General features: G+C 34.1%; 3 protein-coding genes across 3 annotated transcripts in view; 1 reads left to right on the top strand and 2 right to left on the bottom strand.

Moving 5' to 3' along the window:
• LOC140055996 (tRNA endonuclease ANKZF1-like) overlaps window positions 1–20,753 on the bottom strand; it is a 344,549-nt gene that overhangs the window by 78,526 nt on the left and 245,270 nt on the right. The gene's annotated exons all lie outside the window — the stretch shown is intronic.
• The window catches only part of LOC140056049 (large ribosomal subunit protein eL43), a 220,534-nt gene that overhangs the window by 192,874 nt on the left and 6,907 nt on the right, over window positions 1–20,753 (top strand). The window lies entirely within an intron of this gene.
• LOC140056042 (rabankyrin-5-like) overlaps window positions 1–20,753 on the bottom strand; it is a 28,786-nt gene that overhangs the window by 3,359 nt on the left and 4,674 nt on the right. The window lies entirely within an intron of this gene.

Genomic DNA, 20,753 nt, shown 5'->3' with positions numbered 1-20,753 from the left:
GAGGTAAGAAAATGGAAACATGGACCTTTTAGTTAGTACAATCAAATCAAACTTCTCAATTCTTAAACACTAATGTTGTTAGTACTGTATACTTTTAATTTATGGATAGGGAAAGTCACGCTGTCTCCACACACATAGACTGCCCAAATTATTATGCTATAATACCAAATTTAAACTCTTGCAATATTTCACTTTAAAACTATATGGACCGGCAGCCCAGAGACATTTGGTTAGATGAGCTAGGTACCAATATCTGACTATTTAAGTGTGTTGGGGGTCACTTGAAGTCAATGAAAATGGGAGTCTGCCGGGTACCCCCTGCTGCGTCTAGACCGGGGGGACCCGAAAGGTGCTAAAAAATCGCCACCGGTTAGATGAGAGAGATACCACCTAATTTTACCATCATCATGGGATGCCCATTGGCATCCTTATACCAGTATCACAAACGACAGACTTTTTTGATGGCGCTGCACTGCTTGCGTCAAGAGTGTCTTTTTCACAGCTCTGTTTAATAGTATTTTAAATCCTTATATTTTAACAAGTTTTACATATAATCGTTTGAAATCGTGGCGTACTTGTGTTGTGAACATGTTGTGGAACTACAGTTTGGTGATATTTATGTATTATTTGATTGTTTCGTCGACTATCAAATTGGTTGAAGCTAAGCCTACAACTGTTGTCTATTCTCGCTGCCTGCTGTTCACGCTCGGGAAGAAATCCCTTGAAAGCGCGCCAAGCTCGGAGGATATTGCTCTTGGTCTCCCGGACTGGGTGTCTAAGCGAAACGATCCTACCCGCAAAGGCCATCGTGGAGGAATACAACACAGATTACAAAAGCGAAGAAGCACTCTAGCATTACCGCAGATTACTTTTACAAATACGAGGTCAGTACTGAATAAAATCTAAGAATTCCAGAGCCTAGTCAAATATGATACATACTTTAGAAACTCATGCATAATTGGTCTTACCGAGACCTGGCTAAAGACGGAAACCCCTGAAAGTGCTGTAGATTTAAATGGTTTCCAATTATTCAGAAATGACCGGATCCCAGAGCTATGCGGCAAGAAATGCGGAGGAGGTCTAGGTAAATATATAAACAGAAATTGGTGCACAAATATTAATGTAAAAAAATCAATCTGTGAGAGAAATATCGAGCTTTTATGCATATCGCTTAGACCGTACTACCTTCCTAGGGAGTTTAATCAAATCCATGTGATCCTGATTTATGTTTCACCCGACGCAAATGCGGATGAAGCCGCTCGTATTGTCGGAGATACTGTGAGTAATATATCAGAGGCGTCCCCTGATTCCCCTAAATTCGTACTTGGAGATATAAACCAGTGGTAAAGAAATAAAGAAAGCGTTGCCTACTTTCAAAAAGTACGTTGTTCCTTATATATATCAATGACATTGCTCATGTGACTGACTACTTTGATATTCGTTTATTTGCAGACGATACCAGTTTGTTCCATACATGATGATATTGACATGCAGTATATAGATAGCAAATTTAAAAATATTGTGGACTGGTGTGATTTAAATAATTAACCATTAATACAAAAAAGACAGAGTATACAATTTTCCATGGTAAACACACGGCTATTAAAACTAACGGAGCAATACATGTTAAAGGAACAGAAATTGACGAAGTAGAATCAACCGTGTATATAGGGGTCACACTTGACAAAAAACTCACATGGAAAAATCAAATTAATAAGGTCAACAAAATTGTTAGTTCCAAAGCAGGTGTGCTCTATAAACTGAGAAATTGTGTTCCTCAGTCAATTTTATTACTCTTATACAATTGTTTTATTCTACCCCATATATCATATGCTCGGGGGAACACATATTCAACAAATTTAAAACCTATACACCTTAACCAAAAACGAATTGTACGCACTATAACACACTCTGATAGATTAGCACATACATCATCATTATTTACAGAACTGGGGATACTAAATATTTATAAGCAACATACATTTCAGTTAGTTTTATTTGTTCATGATAGTATTAATGACAGGTTTCCCGTGGGAATTCCAGAATATTTTTCACATGCCCAGCATCGTCACTCAACGAGATTTCAATCTTGCTATTCCAAAATACAAAAGTAATGTTGGTCAATTTTCTGTCCGATATTCTGGTGCTAATTCATGGAACGAGATACCAGAAAATACTAAACATGACTCTAAAATTATATTTAAACGGAAATTAAAGCAATTCTTACTTTAGTTATATAATTATTTATTTTATTTATCTTATTTATGAAAAAGTGTAGTAATATTTAAATTTTAATATATATAAATGGGATTGTTTTAACTTATTAAGTTTTTATTATTTGTAGGCCTGAAAGAAATTATTGCCCATAGTTGTAAAAATTTAGTTAAGTATAATTTATGTAAAAGGGGCTGGACTTGATTAGTGTTTACACTATTTTCTAGCTCCTTCCTTAGGTTTTAAAATTTAATATTATTTATCATTGTAAAACAACATTGGAAAATAAAGTTGAAGTTGAAGTTGAAACCTACTCGAGACGAGAATATCCTGGACCAGTGCTTCTGTAATTTAAACAAAGCCTATAGATGTATTATCAACGCTTCTGCAAGTTCTGATCATAATGTCATTACCCTGTTACCAACATATAGACAAAAAATTAGAGCGGAAAAGCCTACCAGGAAAATAATTAAAGTTCGAAATAGTGAGGCAATAGAAAAGCTACAGGAATGTTTCCAGTCTACTGATTGGTCAGCACTTATTGATACAGCCAGTGACCTTAATTCAGCAGTACAAGTTGTGAATGATTATATCTCATTTTGCGAGGAATTATGTGTTGAAACTAAACGTGTCACCTTTTATCCAAATCAGAAGCCTTGGTTTACGCATAAAGTCAAAGCACTCATTCGCGAACGATCAAATGCCTTTAAAAGTGGTGATACAGTTCGCATTAAATCTATAAAAGCAGAAATAAAGAATGAAATAAAAAGAGCAAAATATTTATTTAAAGGAAAGCTTGAAAATTCCATGGAATCTGGAGATGCCAAGGCGGCCTGGAATTGTATGAATATTATGTCTGGTGTTAAAGCAAAAAAGAAGATGGACCTTTCGCTATATAATGACGGTGATAAATTTGTTAATGACCTAAACAAGCACTTTGCGCGATTTGGGAATGCCAGTCCTACCAATTGTACCAATCTGACTCCAAATATTATTATTAGCGAACAAGTTAAGATTCAACCATGGAAAATTGAAAAGTTGTTCAAAAAAGTGAAACGAAATAAAGCAAGTGGTCCTGATAACATTAGCGGCTGTATTCTGAGGACATGTGCCCATGAACTGTCTATTCCTTTTAACTGTTTCAACTGTCGTTAGATAATCATATTGTACCATCGGTCTGAAAAGATGCATCTGTTATTCCAGTACCCAAAATTCCAAACCCTAAGATTTTGAATGACTACCGCCCAATAGCCTTAACCTCGACAGTAATGAAATGTTTTGAAAAATTTATGTGTAACTTAATTATTACTCCCTTATCCCATTTAATTGATCCATATCAGTTTGCATACCAATCATGCAGATCTGTCGATGATGCGATCCTAACTCTTACCCAACTGTTAAACCAGCATACAAATAACTTAAGTTGTTATGCGAGAGTAACCTTTGCTGACTTCTCCTCAGCATTTAATACCTTTAATCCTGCCATCTTAATAGATAAGTTGATTGAGTTAGAGGTGAACCCATCCATAATTAAATGGATTGAAAGTTTCTTATGCAATCGAACACAGAAGGTATCTCTTGGTAACTATAAGTCGAGTGTGATCAACACGAATATAGGATCAACACGAATATAGGATCACCCCAAGGATGTCTGTTAAGCCCCCTCTTATTTATTTTATAGACCAATGACTGTAAGTCAACTTCTAGTAGCATACATTATTTAAAATACGCGGATGACACCGCCATTGTTGGCCTATTAAAAAACAGAGCTAGTGAAACTGAATATCATGATGAAATCGTTGCTTTTTCGAATTGGTGTAAGGCAAATTGCCTCTTACTAAACGAAAAGAAAACCAAAGAAGTAATAATTAATTTTCGAAAAAAATGTACTCCTCTAGCTCCCCTAAAAATTAATAATCAGGAAATTGAATCTGTTGAAAGCTACAAATACCTAGGTGTGACTGTTGATAACAAATTTAGCTGGGAGAAACACTGTAAAAATACTATAAAAAAAGGAAAAACACGACTGTTCTTTCTCAGAAAACTGAGAAATTATGGGGTAGATAGAACTGTATTAAATTTATTTTACTCTTCGATAGTTGAGAGTGTGCTCACTTTCTGTTGTGTTGCCTGGTTCTGTGGATGTAGAACAGAAGAAAAAACCAGATTACAACGAATATTAAATAAAGTAGGTAGGATCACAGGATCTAGACATAATTTGGATGACCTTTACAACAAAATCATAAGAAGGCTATGAAAATATGCGACGACTCAAACCACCCTTTAAATAAATATTATGTTAAAATGATATCAAAAAGACTAAATGTGCTGAGATCATGCAATAGTAGGCTAATGCGATATTTTAATTCTTTTGTTCCGTATTCCATTAGACTGTTAAATGATATTCCATAATTTGTAATTTTTGATGTATTGCGGTTTTTTATTATATATATAGTCAAAAGTAGTTTTATGTTCATACTTAGTACATTGTTAAATAATATATAGTGTTTTTAAATATTGTAATTAATTATTTTTATATAAAACGTTTTATATATATATATATTTTTTTTTTTTTTTTAAACCAGAAACAACAGCAGAAACAAATTCGCCACTTACAGCTTGGTTTAACAGATACAATACAATTACAACAACTCAGAAACACTTAAATTACGACGAAACAGATAAAGATTGGAATTAACAAGGCCAACAGCCATTAAGTCGCGTGTTACAATGCATAGTGATACCGGACCGACAGACAGACCGACCGACATAGTGAACTATACTGACCGACATAGTGAACTATACTGACCGAAATTACTGAACATGTTTAAAAATGTTGAAATGTTTAAAAACATTTATATTTTTTAATTTACACGTGCGTAACCTGTCACTTTTGACGTGCTCGTATAACGTAATTTCGATTTGAAAAGTAAGTCAAGAAAACAGAAATCGGGCAAAAAGAGTGTGCAAAAAGAGTGTGTAAAAACATTTAACGCGCAGTGCGCGCGCAAAAATATGCGCACTCATGGCAATTTTGTAAATGCTTAAAATTTCCTGAAACGTACTCTTATTTCATCGAAAATAAATTTTTGAACATTTTAAGCGCGCGTACGCATGCGTTACATGCGCTACGCACGTTATTGTATTGCCATATGATGATTTATGCCCTGAAATTTATGAGTACCAAATTTTATTTAATTGTGATTCATGGTTGTGAAGATATGATTACAAACGTGATTTCGTTAAATCGTGCGTAGACCGCGTAATTTTTTATTGCGCACCGTGAAAACATAACCACATCGATTCCTGGCCATAAGGAATATACTGTGATTAAACTGATATCAAGATAAGGTCAGAAAGCGATAAAACGCATAGTGATACCGGACCGACAGACAGACAGACCAACCGACCGACATAGTGAACTATAGAGTCGCGTCCACGCGACTAAAAATGTCAATATGGGGATGGGCCTGGACTAAACTATTATAATATAAACTTAATCTACTGATGTAACCATTTTTGAGAACATTGACTCTACAAAAGGGAACACAAAGGATATTGTTGTTTCTTAAATTACGGGCGGGAACACGAATACCGAAATTGGAGATAAAGTTGCAGTCAAAAATAGAATGAAGACATTTAAAAAGAAAAATAAGATCATTGTGACATCTACGCAATAAAGGGGGATATATTTTTGTATCATCACAATTATAAAGATTGTTACATTTAAAAAGGTTATTCTGATTGTGGCTGATGTAGCGCAAAAATCTAGAATAGAGTCGGTCAATACGTGAGGCTTGAGTTTTGGAGATTGAATTGTAAATAACAGAACAAAAGTCTAAATTAGGTTGGATTAAGGTGATATATAGATAAACTTTGGAAGAACGACTGAGATATTTTCCATTGCGCCACATCAGCCCAAGCAGCTTATTGCATTTATTTAGAAGATGTTAACATGAAAAGAAAAAGTAAGGGAACTATCTAAAATAATACCGAGATCACGATGCTGATGCACCTTATTAATAGGTTTGTCGTCGACGGAATAGACATAAACAATTTTATTTTTATTTAAAGTAAAGGACAAAATATTGCACTTGGAAGAGTTTAACATCATGCCAAGTGGACCAGGAACTAAATTTAGTAAGGTCTCCCTGAAGCATTTCAGCATCTTCATAACTGTTGATAATTTTAATAATTTTTAGATCGTCAGCAAACATAAGACAATCTGAATAGCGAAACAGCGATGGAATATCGTTCACATACAAATTAAAAAGGAGGGGACCGAGGATTGACCCCTGAGGAACACCGGAATGAACTGGAAGCCACTCAGATGCCTCGCCATCGATAACTACACGTTGACGTCTACCATCCAAATAGCTTCTGAACCAGGACAAAAGATGAGGATTAAAACCAAGTCGTTGAAGTTTAAAAATAAGAAGATTGTGTGGCACCAAATCAAAAGCTTTTGAGAAGTCAGTATATATGACATCACATTGTGCTCTGCCCTTGATGGCATCATACACAGTTGTCAGAAGACAAGCAAGATTTGTTTCACATGACCTGTTGGGAACGAAACCATGCTGATAGGGAGAGATGGTAGGATGAACATGGGACCAAATGTGATTATACATGACTCGTTCGAAAAGTTTTGAGATGGTAGGCAAAATTGAAATCGGTCTGTAATTGGTGACGGATTTCTTGGAACCAAATTTGTGGATAGGAACAACATTAGATTGTTTCCAGAAAGATGGGAATTTACCAAAAGTCAGAGATTTGTTAGGAATAGAGAGAGGTTTCGCACAAACTTTTAAAACATGGTTACTCAGCTCATCACAGCCAGAAGCTTTATGTGGTTTGATAGACGTAAGCAATTTGTAAACAGAATCCGGCTGAATATCAGGTATACTTAAATAATCAAGAGATGATTCAGGGAGAGCATGATGTTGGTCAGTGATACTTAAACTAGATTTTTGAAAAACAGAATGAAAAAATGAATTAAACAAAATAGCTTTATCTTTCGCACTCTCCGCGTCCTTGTCCCCGTAGTTCAAAACAGACGGATAAGACGACGTTTTTGTTTTCGTCTTGATCTATGTCCAAAAGCGCTTGGGATTAGATTTTATGCTATCAGAGAGGGAACGGATATATTGTGAGTAATTCTTTTTGGCAAGCTTTTTGAACGTTTTTCTGGCCGTAATGAAATCATTTTTAAAGTGTATTAGTTTATGTTTTTTCCACATTCTGAAAAGGTGTTCTTTACGTTTCAAGATAGCTCTAATTTCATGGTCAAACCATGGCGACATTTGGCGTCTGAATGTTTTGATGGGGACAAGATCGCAGAGGGCGGCGTCAATTAAATCGTAAAAAACAGTAACACAATCGTCAACATTGTCTTCGGTGTTAATGATATCAAAAGGAACTTTGTGGAAATGATCAATAAAGTCGCTGTTATTAATTGCTTTAAAATTATAAGATTTTCTATATAATCTATTATGACTAATATTGGTTACATAAAAATTTAAAGACAATATAAGAGAGCGATGGTCAGAAGAAAAAATATCTTGACCAACAACAATGTCAGAAATAAGTTCCTTAGAATTGCATAAAATTAAATCAAGAATATTATTGTTACATTACATTGGATCAAATTAAGACCGTTCAACAAGCTGTTAATGAATAATTCACCAATTGAATTTGTGGATGCTGATCCCGTACCATCAGTTGTCCACTTAATGTTGGGAAGGTTAAGATCTCATACCAAGATGAGTTGATGCCGGGGGTAAGTAGACATTGCATCTTCAACCAATTGGGCGATTTTTAAAATACTCTCACGATTGCTGTTTGGTGCTCTATAGACGACTCCGATAAGTACAACCTTACTTTTACTCATTTTGATTTCAGTCCATAGTAATTCCACATCTTTATGTTCAAGATGGACCAATCGTCTCGATTTCAACTTGTTGGAGGTAAGCAACATAATTCCGCCTCCCCTTCTACCATCGTTTCTGTCTTTACTATGTATGGTGAAACCAGGACAGTATAATTCTGAGTCGGAAACAAATGAATTGAGCCATGTTTCAGAGAAACAAACGAAGTCAAATGAATTATTTAAAAGATGACCTTGCAATTCAGAGTTCTATACATCTACGGTAATTTATTTTTTATGCTTCTAATGTTCTGATAGTAGAGCTTAGGAGTGTTGTTGTTATTGTTTTGATTTTGATGACTAGACGTGGTAGAGCGTGTGGAATTCAAAACATGTTGGCCGATCGTTGGTCCGGGATTGACTTCGATGTCGCCACACTTGATAAGCGTAGGTTGAAAAGTTGAGACACAAGATCTAGCTGAAAAGTATGGAACTCTTGCACCACTGTATTTGAGATGAGTAGTACCATTGTTCCTACAGCGTCTACAATCGAGTAGGCCGGCAATTTCAGGCTGAATGCCCAGCCATTGTTCATAACAAAGGTGGACATCGGTATTAATTGTTGTGTGCAGGTGTGTTGAGGCCTAGCAAGTTGTGAATGATTAGAGGTAAATAATCGTCAATATAACGTGAAAAGCACTCAAAAATATTTCCCTATGTGGACGAAATAAAGTTGAATTGAATTACAATAGGCCCGCCAGACCCCCCGAGGGAGGGCCTAAAATGGGGCTAGCGTAGATGAGTGAGGTACCACTGAAAATTAATGCCAAATGAACAAGTTTTGTTCATACAATACTAAATGGATAACAACAGACTAATTGTCTGCTGCATCGCAAGTACCAGACACCCTAAAGTTAGACGAGATCCCCTCCCCCTTCCCCCAACTAGCCCAGCTTAGATATTGTAGATACTACCAGCAACCAATTTTATATGATTTAGCACAATGTAAGCAATACCAAATGACCTATTACAGACTATCTGTACACTGCCTTGGCCCTGGCAGACCCCTCTAAAGTTAGACTAGAGAACCCCCTTTTCCCAACTAGCCCAGCTTAGATATTGTAGATACCACCAGCAACCAATGTTATATGATTTAGCACATTGTAAGCAATACCAAATGACCTATTACAGACTATCTGTACACTGCCTTGGCCCTGGCAGACTCCTCTAAAGTTCGACTAGAGACCCCATTTACCCCATGTATAGCCTACCTTAGATATTGTAGATACCACCAGCAGCAAAAAAAACCCCAAAACAACATGCTTAATTGAATAAAGTTTAACTTAATCGAACTAACACAAAACAATTGTTTAAGAGTTTCACTTAAAACTTATATAAGCCAAATAATAAAAACTTTTCAACGTATGATATGGTTGGAATTTACCTAAAACATATTTTACTGACTAAACGCTGTAGTTTTACAGAAATAACTTTAAATACCTTTTTTCTAGGGACAGTACAACATACTGAACTATTTATAGGCCTACTGTACTGTACATACAATTTTAAGTAAAAAAAAACAACGATCTGTTGCCCAATGCTTTTTAGAAGAGTATAATAATAATAATTTGTAAAATAATGTGGTAATTACTATTAACATTTAAACATAATTCTGACCAAACCCAGTAGTATTAAATAAATAACCTTTACAATGAAAGTTTTCTTTTTATTTAAATATTTCTTTGTTATATAAATCCAAAGGCAAACTACTGAAAAAAATGACAATGCTGTGGGTATCAGTGGCTGGATCTTTTTGGCAAAAGTTGTCCATTAAAGTGAATAGAAATATGTATCGTCTGAGTATTTTAAAACCAACTAAGACCATAATTGCCCAACAATTTCTGATATATAAAAAGTGTGCTCTAAGCCAAAAATATTTGTGCCAGCTATATGTCAAAGGTCAAAATAAAGGGTTTATTGACAGTTTTATGATTTTTATTACATTACATAAGGTGTACATCCCCATTAGAACTTTTTGGTCAAAATCCTTATCAGATAAATCAACTAAGCAGGTGATTAATTACCTGAATCCTATTATACCCCTGTGATTTTATTAGCTCTCTTGTAATTGATTGATTAGGACAAGGTACATTCTTCAGTATGCAAGGTCAATGGTCAGGCAAAAACTAGCAGAATTCAGCAATGATCAAATAGTTTAATGACCTGCCTATCAAAGTTGGACTTAAATAAACACATGTCACAGTAGGAGGTTAAGTGACATTTACCCGTTTTTAAGTTTTGAAAAACTTCAGGTAAAAATGAACACATTCTCTAATGGGGCTGTACACGTAATGTAGAACAAATATAAACATATACTTTCCGAGTAATTTGAGACCACAATTGTCAATTGTGATCAGTGGTTGCTAAGATATTCATATGGCCAATTTTTTTACCAGTGGTCAGAAAAGGGGTTTCCGTCCACTTTTGGCAAAAGTTTCCCATTAGAGTGAATAGAAATATGGGTCTTCTGAGTAGTTTGGCACAAACAATATTCCAATACACCCAGTAGTTACCAAGTTACGCACAGTCCAAACTTTGACCATATTGACCTTTTGGCCCCTGTACTGACCAAGCATCCCAATTTTTTGCAAAAAAACATAGTTTGCTAGAGGGTGCAGGTGAAACCTTTCTGTCTCCCCAATTATTATTGATGATCCATTCTTCATTAAAATGGCATATTCTTTAGGGTTGTGACTGATTTATAAAATGTATAGCATGCATGTTGGTGTAAATTTTGGTGCATTCCAATGTATATAAAGTTTACCCTTACTATCAAACTACAGTAGAACCTTCGTTTTACGTACCCTGATTTTACGTTCCCTTGATTTAACGTACGCTTAAATGACCGATGACGTCATCATTTTCTTACATTGAGGGCGCAATTTAACAACAACAAAGCACAAAGCCATGGCTGTGTGAGGAACTCATGTGCATTCATTTAAATAAGAGAACTGAGTTACAAGATGAATAGATACCCCAATAATATCCCAAATTCAAACGGTAAGTGTTTATTGTATATATTTGATTGCTAATAGTTGCTTCAAGAAGTTCAACAAACTAAAATAGAATGAGTAATTTTCACCATCTTAGCTTTGGGCGTGTATTATTATTATGGCTGTATTGAAAAGAACAACGCCATGTTCCAACCAAAGCCAGCCTAATATTAAAGTCAACAATTATCTCACTCAAAATAAATACAGTCGACTCCGCCTAAGTCGAATCTAATGGGACCGGTATAAAAATTCGAGTTACGCGAACTTCGACTTACAGATTTGCAAAAAAAATGCTAGGCCTAGGCTCACTCACTAGCCGCGATATGGCTAGGCCTAGAGTAGTAGTAGACCCTGCCCTGTCGCGATCGCGGCCCACGCGATGAGCCTTCTTGAATTGAGTTTGCTTAGCTAGCTAGCTAGGCCTAATAAATGCTAAGCAATGATAAACTGAATTTTCTTTTATGGTTTAAGCCCGAAACAATACGAAAACGTATGATACAGTAAATACATTTCGGTTCTTATTCGAAATTGGTATCCATTATTTATTGCCATCTGTCTAGCACAAAATGGGTACCCACAAAATGCCGCTCAAGTTCTCAACTCTGAAACAACTCGACTCATACACTATACACTAGCGCGAGTTGTAGGACGCCGCCTATACTATACTATACAACCTGCTTGAGAGAACCGATATGGTCCCACATTATCCCCTCTGTCGTTTGTTTATCGAATTACGTACGTTTCATCGGCTTTTTTAGCGCGTTGTTGCCGCGTGATTTGTGACTTCGACTTATACGATATAATATAAATCACTAAAGAATGTGTGTATGCGGACCGCAAAAAGACGTCGACTTAGACGAATTTCGACTTAGAAAAATTCGACTTACAAATAAAAACTAGAATTTAATTCGTCACTTTGACGAATTATAGGTGATCATTTTTATCATTTTAATAAAATTAATTTTTTTTAAACATGTACGTACGTTAACATACGATAGGAAAATGTTGATGTATGCCATCCTATTATACGCTTATATTGCTGAGTTATGCCTATTATATGCCATATACAATGTACAGTATATACTGTATATCTATATACAGTGTAGCATAGGTGAAATTATGGGACACACATCAAGTTCAAATTTGTTGGTATGATGGAATTATCAAAATAAACTCGAAGATGACAATTTCGAAAGATAATGAATTGAGCAAATAAATATAAGGATTGGAAGAGAATTTGACACGTAGAAGCGCAATGCGCGCTCTTTGAAATTTGTATAACTTCGACTAAAGAAATTTAAAAACTACTTTTTAACTTCAACTGGCCATATGATAACATCACAACATCCGATAGGCTTAATTTTTATATGAATTCATATCTACATTTCATCAGCTTTCATAATAAATTATAATCTTCAAGGTCACCTTTAATTCTGAGGAGCTATAAGATATTCAAATGTATGGTGTAGCTGAAATTACACGACCTAAGTTATTCAAGTTTTTACGCGTGATGACGTCATCAAAATAAAAATGTTGACAACTTATGAGAAAGATAATTAATTGAGCAAGCACATACTAAAATGTGTGCAAAAATAGCGTTATTTTAAGTCGGAATGGACTCAAAATTGGTGAATGTACTAAGGATTGTGAGTAGAATGTGATTTATACATCAAATTTTATTTTTTACGCATTTTAAGAATCGTGCGCACAAAAACGCATTTTGCGCAGTAATTTTTTGAAACGCGCAAATGGCCTAATTCATGCTCTAAATTGATCAAAACCTAATTTTGGGCGTTTTAAATTTTTAACGCGCGATTTCACGTGCATGACCTTGGAACGCGCAACTTTTTATTTGCTAATATTTTTACCCTTGACCTGAAGTTTACCTGTAGTGAATTTCATTAATATGTCATAATGAATTATGGAGATATGATTGATAATGTGATTTCACAAAATGGCGTATAAATGACGTCACGGATGAGTGATCACGCTGGAAAGCTGATTAGGATTAAGTTATATTATTTGAAAGATATTCTGAAATTTTGGTAATCATTGACATTAAACTTTTTGAGATAATTGTTACACAAAATAGTGTACAGAAACAATAAAAAGACTAGACATGAAACTCGTCACGTTGACGAGTTAGTTATCCGCACCACGACAAACGCAACGTGCACGTCATACGTTGGAATATTGCACACAGATAAAGATTATGGCATTATGACAAGAACTGAAGAATATGATATGCTGTTAGTGCTGAATTCTGTCAATTTTGTGTCATATAGTATATACATGCAAACAGTATAATCTGTATACATATTACATACAGTGTAGAATAGGTGAAATTACGGGACCCGCCATTTATTCCAATTTTTAACATGGCAACGGTATCAAAATGAAACACTTAGATAGCAATTTCAGAAGGAAATTATCTCAGGAACAACATATTAACGTGTAGAAGAAATTTGAATACGTAAAATATAGATGCGCACCCTTTTAAATGTGATGAACTATTACGCAAAATATGAAAATACGTCTTTTTTTATTCAACTGGCCATATGATGACGTCACAACATCCGATTGGCAAAATGTTTACATGAATTCGTATCTACAATCCAATAGCTTCCAGAAAACGTTTTAATCGTGATTATCACATTTTATTCTGATGAGCTATAACAGATTAAAATTTACTGTAAAGATAAATATAAGTGACCCACGTTATTTACATTTTTAGACATGATGACGTCATAAAAATTAAAAAAATTTTTACTCTTGCGTAAGATAGTTGATTGACCTAGAAAATTTCAAAATCTGGGTTAAAATGGAATACGGATAAGTGGAGAGGCGCTCTATTAAATGAGATGCGCTATGACGAAAGATACCAAAATCCTATATTTTATATTCGCGTGGCCATACGATGACATCACAATGTCCGGTTTGCCATATCAATGCATGATTCCTTATCTACAACTTATCATCTTCCTGGATATGTAATTTAAACAAAGTTCACCTCGTAGTTTAGAATCTATGATTGTTTAAAAAAAGGTACTGTATAATTTTGACAAATTTTTGAACTTTTTCCTAAAAAACGCACATAAATTATCCAATTCGACGTGCCCGTATGACGTAATTTGAAGTCGAAATTGTTTCAAAGTTGGTAAAATTACTATAAAAGGCTTGAAAACATAAATCACGAGAGAAAAATTGTTTTCAACGCTACGTTCGCACCGCGCGCGTAAAAAAAAGCGCGCGAGTGGGAATTTTTTACATGCTTAAAATGACATGAAACGCGTAGAAAGTTGATTAGAAATTGATTTTTCGCAATTTAAAATTTTAAACGCGCGTGCGCGCGTAACTTCGTGTGAAACATGCCATTTTTTCCCCATAGTCAGTTAGCGCAAGATATAACTTAAACTTTTTTTTCAGTTTCAATTTAAATTGTTATATGGTTTTCGATCTATGTTAAATACGCAAAATTCGGAAAAACGCGCGTAAGTCATGTTGCGCAACTCTGACGTCATTCAAAAATAGGAGGTGCACAATTTCACGTAAATGCCCACATGTTGACAAAGTTATGAAATGTTATGTTTACACGTTTTTGAGTTACGCGAGACACAAAAATGACAGAAAGAAAGAAGAATACAGAAAAAAAAAAAAAAAAAAAAGATGATGAAACAGGACAGTTACAAGGAGTTATCCGCTACTAAGCGGATAACTAAAAAATAAAGATTTCATACAATAACAATAGGTGATCATTTTATTCTAAATGATCACCTAATTACACAGTAATGTATAGGAAAGAATTGGGACTTTCATAAAAATTCGACTTTCGCGATTTTTCGACTTACGCAAATTCGACTTAGGCGGAGTCGACTGTATTTGAAATGAAACTTCTTAACTCACTATTGTAATTCGTTGAAGCCTTTAGGGTACAGCATAGCTTTTAGTTAAAAGAACAAAGCTGGGGCCGTAAGCAGTACCCTTACCAAAGCTTTGGCTTAGCCACATTCAAATATTGGTACACTGTTACACTGTGAATGCTAGTAAGCGAATTGAATGCTAAAGCATTCAAATTCTACAGTGGGAAATGTTGTAATCCAGATTTCTCACTTTCAGCATGGGATGCAATCACATACATAGATTGTTGGGCGGGACAGCAGCAGGATTGCAAAGTGAGTTGAATCTCTTAAAGCCCCATTCCCTACGTTTTTTAGATCTAATTTAAGATCACAAACTATATTTAATGTAAAAATAATACTATATGGTCCTATTGCGATAACTTTTTTTGTCTTTAAACGGTTAAAAATGTGAAAAATAAATCGATTTTAATAATTATAGCGGCCCGCTATAAATCCCAAAATGCATTGCGCGCGGATTGATATTTTTGTTTTTCACCTGTAATTCGCCCACTTTTCGATCGATCGTGAAGCCAAAACAAATGGAAGACTCCTAACTTTTCAGCGAAAATACCGGGTTTTCCCCAATTTGTATCAACGGAGTCTGGCAAAAATAGAAAGACAATTAATGCAGCAACTATACAACGTCAGGCTAGGTATATAGCTAGCGTACGATGTTCGTACGTTACCGATGTTTACCAGCTAGGCCTACAAAACTAAGCCTAGCTAGGCTAGGCCTGAGACCGTCCACGAGAGGTCGATCGCCGCGAGCTACTTAGGTAGTGCATTGTTTCTCACTTTTTATCATAATTTACCATAAAACGTACATTTAAGACAAGGAATGACATGGTTTAATGTTTTTAAAGTGATATATATGTATTATTTTCCAAAAAACGTCCAAAATTGCAGGGAAGGGGTCTTTAAGTTTATGATCAATGAAAAGCGAAAAAATTCTTCAAATATACAATAAGAGACATTAAAATAAAAGATGTCTTTACTTTAATTTTTTAAAAATCAAATTTAACTAGACATGAAACTCGTCACTTTGACGAGTTAGTTATCCGCACGAGAAACGCCACGTGCACGTCATACGTTGGAATATTGCACACAGAAAAAGATTATGGCATTATGACCTGAACTGAAGAATATCATATATTGTTAGTGCTATTTTGTGTCATATAGTATATACAGTATAATCTGTATACCTATTACATACAGTGTAGAATAGGTGAAATTACGGGACCCACCATTTATTCCAATTTTTAACATGGCGACGGTATTAAAATTAAACACTAAGATAGCAATTTCGGAAGGACATTATCTCACCAACAACATATTAACGTAGAAGAAATTTGAATACGTAGAATATGGATGCGTGCTCGTTTAAATGTGATGAACTATGACGCAAAATATGAAAATACGACTTTTTTTATTTAACTGGCCATATGATGACTTCACAACATCCGATTGGCAAAATGTTCACATTAATTCGTATCTACAGTCCAATAGCTTCCAGAAAACGTTTTAATCTTACGAGCTATAACAGATTAAAATTTACTGTAAAGATGAAATTAATGACCCTATTAATTATAATTTTTAGGCATGATGACGTCATAAAAATTAAAATATTTTTAACTCATGCGTAAGATAGTTGATTGACCTAGACAATATTAAAATCTCGGAGAAAACGGAATACAGATAGGCGTGATGCGCTCCATTGAATATTATGAGCAATAACGAAAGAGACAAAAATCCTATATTTTACATTCGTGTGGCCATACGATGACGTCACAATGTCCGGTTAGCCATATCGATTCATGATCCGATATCTACAACTCATCAACTTCCAGAATATGTAATTAAAAAAAAGTTCACCTCGTTGTTTAGAATCTATGAATAAATAGGCTAGGCCTAAAGACGGCAAGCTACTTAGGTAGTGCATTGTTTCTCTCTTTTTATCATAATTTACCATAAAACGTACATTTAAGACAAGGAATGACCTGGTTTAATGTTTTTAAAGTAATATATATGCATTATTTTTACAAAATGTACAAATTGTAGGGAATGGGTCTTTAATAATTTATTATTTGTAAAAAAAATTACTGTACATGGTTACGTAAACATCAGAAATGTCAATACAATTTTATACAACAGCTATTTAAATGTGTAGTAACAAAACTTATCTCATAACTAATGTAGTTGTTATCACCAGCAAGTAGAAGTAATGTTTTTTACAAAATCTTTATTTAAGCGACCACCTCCCTAAAGCGACCATCTATAGTAAGCAAGCACCCATCACCTCTCCCAAAAACCACTCAACGTAAAAGACACTTCTCGTAAGCGACCACCAAATAGACTCAAGGTTCATTTTAATAATTTAATAAATTCACCAGGAGATCCAATCTTATGGCAGCCAATCCAATACTTATTTCCAAAAAAGGTGGTAGCTTAGGAAAAAAAACCTTCTGTTGGCATAATGCAACTGACCTTAAAAATACACCTGACATTTTTATATGATGTATTGTCCCATTGACTAATTCCCAAAAAATAAAAAATAAAAGATTTTGACAAAAGTGGATCATTTTGAAGCATCATAATAATTTTTGACTCAAAAATGAGTCGAAAAAAAAATCATTTAACTGAAATACAGACGTTTTTTTGTTCAAAAAATAACTTTGATTTCCAGTCAAAGTTTTCGATCAAAACATATCTCATTGTTTTGGCTACTCTGTATGCATAATCATAAACTTCCTCGCAATCTGTGTGAAAACACCTTCTCAACCGTGATGAATTGTAAACAATCCTAATTAGCACCATGCATACTCGTAGTTTGAAATCTTTGTTTACTTTCGCTCGCGACGATTTTCCAAATGAAATGTAATCAAATTAATTTACCTGTTAATTACGTAAACTTGTTGTTTTTAGCTCGAATTTTCGACTTAAAGTGAATAACTTTAATATTACTTTGATACAGCCAATTTAAATTTAGAATATTTTGACCTTCATTTTTTGTGTTTCAAGGGACAATACATCTTTAAAGAAGAAAAAAGAAAAAAAAATGAATTCAATAGCGGAATTTGTTTCTCTAGTCGATCACTACTGTAATAATAGTGCATCCAGTGCGGAATTGGAGAAACGCCTCCTTTACAGCAAGCCCATGAACAAGTCCCAACCAATTGTTTTTTATTTTGATAAATAAAACATACAAATACAAATATATTATTTTGCGAAGACTAAAATGATATATTATTTAGATAGCGCAGTTGATTTAATTCTGTTTCTGGTTTTTAAATCTTTTAATAATGAAATAGTTCTCTGAAAATTCCAACCAGTTTGGTTTGGTTTCAGCTGCATCAGCATCCTTCTACAAACTCTCTCCACCACCAGTCGTGAGTATGACCACTATATAAAAACAGCCCTGTTGACAAAAATTCCTACGGCTGGGAAACTCCAGAATTCTTAGTTTAGGAGAGTATGGAAATTTGAAGGGAATTTTAACAAAATATTTAAAAAAAACCCTACTTACCTACCTACCCTATATTTTTGGGTATGCAACATAAACTTTTTTTTTTGGCCTTATGAGAGGTGGTCTGTTAAGAGGGAAGTATTTATGATAGGTCACGAGAAGCAGTTGATTAAGACAAAGGTTTTTAAAATATATAATAATTCTACATTTGCTGATGATAGTAACTACATTAGCTGTGAGGAAATTTCCGTTACTACATTAGCTGTTGATCGTTCTACATTAGCGATTGTAACAGCTTGTGTTAAATTGGAAGGGCATTAAAATAGTCCATTCTTTGTGACGGATTTCATATGTGTGTGTGTTAGTGTGGAAGTAATACATATTTATTTTATTTATTTATTTTATTTTAAAATAAAATTAAATAAAATAAATAAATAAAATAAATAAATATGTATTACAAATACTGTAATGAATGTTTAGTCCTAGCTCCTAATGCCACCCTAACACTTCTTTCTTGAACATCTTTTTAAACATATGTAAATGTAGGCATACTGAATATTGTGATTTTTTAAAATATTACAGAAAGAAAGGGTAGACGGGTATCTTATCCTCAGAGGTGGTTTTGGTGGAGACAGATGTCTTAACGTGTTGTTATGTTTAATAATATCACTGTTACTTCTTCTAGCCATGATATTGATATTTTTAAACAGTAAGATTTGTTTGTTGTTGTTTTGAAAGCAACAGTACTACTGTAGGCTTATTGAAAATCTATTATTATTTCCGAAATTTTAGATTCTCTCCTGGTACTTACTAGCTACTGTATGGTAATACTAATAGTGAAATAAATCAAATTTAGTTCTTATTTTTGGTACTACTTATTTGATCAGAACTGTGGATTTCTCTTTCCCTTAAGGAAATAAATATTATAATGTTCAGTAAAGTCCATGCTCAAATTGAATCCCACACTCCTAAATGAGTATGTTAAGTGACCTTCAAATGCTCAAAAATTAGTCTTCTGATCCTGACCCGGACTTAACTAATAATCTTTTATTCTTATTCCATTATTCTTGTACTTGCAGGAGTACCTGGTACAAGAGAACTATGAAGTAAAACTAATAGTAAGTATTTTTTTCATTACACAAAAACAAATTCTGATGTCTCTTTCAATTCATTTCAAATTAGAATCTCTCCCATTGAAAACAATACCAGTAATTTTAAATCATCAATCTAAATGTGTTACCTACTGTATGTAACAAGATCATTAATGATGAAATATTCCACTCATGAACTTATTGATAATTATAAAAAAAATTCTTAGAATTACAGAAATATTTCCACTATTGATTTAATACAAGCATTTCAATTATGCACACAGTAAAATCACTACTTTGTGTTCTGTGAAATATTATCAGCCTCTGATTAATTTAACAAATTGACCCTTAAAATTTTTAATATAATAATTCAATTTGATTTCCGAACAAAAATGTCTGCGCCCATACCACGATTAGAACCAAGATTGTATTATACAAGTTGAAACTTGAGAAATAGATTGTATTTATTAATTATCTAATGTCGAATCTTTTCAATATTGATAGAAAAATGTGTTTTCCAGATTACTGATAATTAACAAATTATCAGACAGTGTCAAAAGTTCTCTGGAGGGCGAACTGTGGTGTGTGAAAGGTACCAACATACTAAGGAGTCAAAAGGTCATCCTTACAGGATCAATCCATCCATCAATATAATATTATATACTGTATTCTGAGATATATATTTAATTTTTTAATTGCATATACTTATGTGCCTTACTACATAAAATACACATGAGGAATCACAATTGAACTTACTATGCAAAATGAAATTGTGATCACAATTTTTATAAATACTTTATTTTGCATGTATTCCATTAAAGAGTAGAAAAGTTGTGACTTTATTCATTCTTTTTTCTTATTGTGTGTCATGCATTACTTACCCCCAACAGTTAATACTGTAACACCTGAATAGATATTCATTTGATTTGATTGGATGATTGTGGGTCACATGATACAAAATACTGTAAGTGCACTATTTTTAAACTCACAAGCTGTGTGAGTCAGTCACAGGAAGACCAGAAGATGCAACCTTCCTTAATAACAATGGTAGTGTCATTCCATTTAGCGGCCGGAAGACGGGACGCAAATCTTTACATGACCTAGCCCTCGACATTCATTTTAAGATGGAAACAACATAATAATTTAATAAAAATTAGTGTGTGCTAC

This window comes from Antedon mediterranea, chromosome 1, assembly GCF_964355755.1.
Source record: "Antedon mediterranea chromosome 1, ecAntMedi1.1, whole genome shotgun sequence".
Taxonomy (NCBI): domain Eukaryota; kingdom Metazoa; phylum Echinodermata; class Crinoidea; order Comatulida; family Antedonidae; genus Antedon; species Antedon mediterranea.
Note: the sequence above shows the minus strand (reverse complement) of the source record. Positions and strands in the feature narration are given on the sequence as shown.